We start from the raw sequence: 2,937 nt of genomic DNA on the forward strand, positions 1-2,937 counted from the left end.
GACTCTGAAACCCATTAAAAATTACAATCAATTAATCACTCACAACTTTTTTTAAGGAAACAAGTATGTTGTATTGCTTTATATCTTTCTTATATATGTATTTAGGATTACATTTTTTAACAATAAAATACTCTTTTAAAATCAATCGGTCAATACTTGATCAACTTAAAAAACTATTTTTTATAAAATAATTCATAAAACAAGCCTCTCAGTATATTTATTTTATCAAAATAATGTATATTTTTGTATTTAATATGACAATTGATTGATAATTTACTTATCGTTAAGTAATATGTCATGATTTAGTAATATTATACATTACTGTTAATTAAATTTATCTCATTAATGTCATTAAAGATTTTTAAATAACTCGTAATGGTTAACAATTCTATAGAATTTTTCAATATAATTCCACTAAAGTTTTTTTTTAAAACTTACTTCAATCTCGTATATACAACATATTAATGTATGTATGTGTGGTATTTATATGGGATGTATCAAGTATGGATATAAATATTAGTCGAAATAATAAGAATCACTGAGGAAGAAAATGAAATTGAAGTGAAAAAAAAAGGTACGAGGAGATAAAGAAAAAGAAATATAATACGAAAAGAAGAGAAGGAGGGGAGAAGACCTCGTTACGACGACATTCTACGGGCGGGCGAGACGCGTGCCTTGCTTGCGAGATCGAGAAATCGATGCGACGGTAAAGTGTCCTCGAGAAGAGAAAGAGCGGTTAATACGGTACAGCGGGTAAAGCAAGTATTTTTCTTTCTCTCTCCTTTTCTCTTTTTCTCGAGACTACTTTCGGAGCTTAAGAGAGGAACTCAAACCAGCTGCCCCGCCACGTAGTATCGTCAGAAAACATGAGTCGGCATCGATGCTCACGAGTGCGAGAGGTCGCGTTGCTTTCGCATCCCACCACTATGTGGATTGTCATATTTATGAAAAACTACATTAATCACACCTATTTACTTGTTATTACCATTTTTTTTATTCCTCCAATTAACTCACCATCATTAATTAAAATATTTCAGATGTTATTTTATCTATAGATTAAATAAATAGTTGAGTTGGAAGAGAAAAAAAAAAATACTATTACGACAGCTAAACACTCCAAGTCTCACAGCCAACTATTTTTAGCTAAACGTCATTTAGCTTAGGAAAGATTGCTATTGTAACCATACGATCACCTTAAAGTAATGAAACATATACTCAAAGCCACAATATTAGTAATACTTGAGTAGATAGTGATGATGGAAATATATCTTTTTTCATATAAACTAACAAACTCGTTGCTGTTAATAAGTTGAACGTTGATTGATACAATACATGGATATTGGCTAATACCATTTGTCTAGTCTAATTATAAAATATTTATCTATTTGTGATCAGTCAGATAAAAATAGCTCGCCAAGTTTACTATTATATTTAGGTAGAATATTTTTCAACACATTTTTTTTTTGGTCATTTCAGTGACAAAAAATGATTTTTTTTTTTTTTGTATCATCAATACATACAAAGCGATCTAATGAAATCCTCATCCCTTGGCGATATCCCCTCGGGATGTTGGTGCAGCAAGACGTACGTTTCCAGGTCGTCGACCAGTCGACCAGTCGGATAGCGATGCAGTTGTAAGTACGCGCGGAGGAACGTGCAAGGAGCTCTGGTGTGTCCAGACTCCCTGAAGTCGCTTCTCTTGATCCGCGTCGATTCACCTTGACAAAAAGCCAACGGTTTGGACCACGAAAACAATAACAAACCGCACTCTGCGGGTCGGTTCGCGTCGATACGAGAAGGCCGCACGACTTTTTTTCTTTTCTCTCTGCAGTTCATCCTTTGCTTTGCACATATTTTCTACCAACATCGAGAATACGAAATGCATTCCATACGAATCGCATCCAATGAAATTCAACCAAATAAATCTTGGGGTTCGATTCTACTCCGATTTCTTTCTCCTTCTCTCTCTCTCGTGCTTTTCCTCTTCACTTTGTGTATGTGCGTGTATGGAAGAGGATTTTTTTTTCTCACCACTTTTTTCCTCATTTCTCGCCTCTTTCTCATCAGTTTATATACTCTTATATCTTGCCTCAGCTTTACTCCTTTTTTTTTTCTTTCATTTTGTTCACCAAAATGTATTTATCATTATTAGTTATATATAATATGTCTTTATAATTTTCAAGAATTATTACTATTAGTAAGCATATCACGTAAATTAAGCTACTGTAAAAAAAAAACTTGATCATGCTTTAAGAATGTCGCTGATATTTTATTGCATGATTATTTTTTATTAGAGGAATATGATTATTACTTCTTTATCAATAATTATCTCTAATATTAATTAGTGGATAAATTTGTGAAAAAATTATTTCTTTATTCATTAATGATGAACTTTGCTAAGAAGAGTATATTCAAATATGTTTAGTGATCACAGTCAATTACAGTCAGCCATTAGATCTCTTTACCGAAGTAACAAAAATTGTTTAATTTTTTAATGATAAACTTTATTATCGATGAATCAAGGTTATCCTGAAATATTCAGACTCGTCAAGAATTTCAATAAAAAATTTGTGCTAATTAAAGAATTTCTTTTGAGAAAAAAATGGAATTTATACAATGTCAGTGGAAAAAAAAAACCATAAAATTTTTCAAGCATCAGAAAATATGAAACATTTGGTTTTTTTTAGATCAGACGGATTAATGACCAGCAGTAAGTTACAGTTAGAAAACTGTCATTAAAAAATGGTATCATTCTATTTAGAATAAATATTTAATTCTAAATTCAACTTTAAATAAATAATAAAATTATAAAGATTTTGAAAGTTTGTTGTTATTTATCTTCCTACACATTACATTGAACTCGTATACTTGTAAATTATACTTGTACGAGTTCTCAAATACTGACGACGTGGGCATCGCGACGCGTGACCAGTTATT

This window comes from Chelonus insularis, unplaced genomic scaffold, assembly GCF_013357705.1.
Source record: "Chelonus insularis isolate UGA/USDA-ARS -01 unplaced genomic scaffold, ASM1335770v1 contig_310_pilon, whole genome shotgun sequence".
NCBI lineage: Eukaryota > Metazoa > Arthropoda > Insecta > Hymenoptera > Braconidae > Chelonus > Chelonus insularis.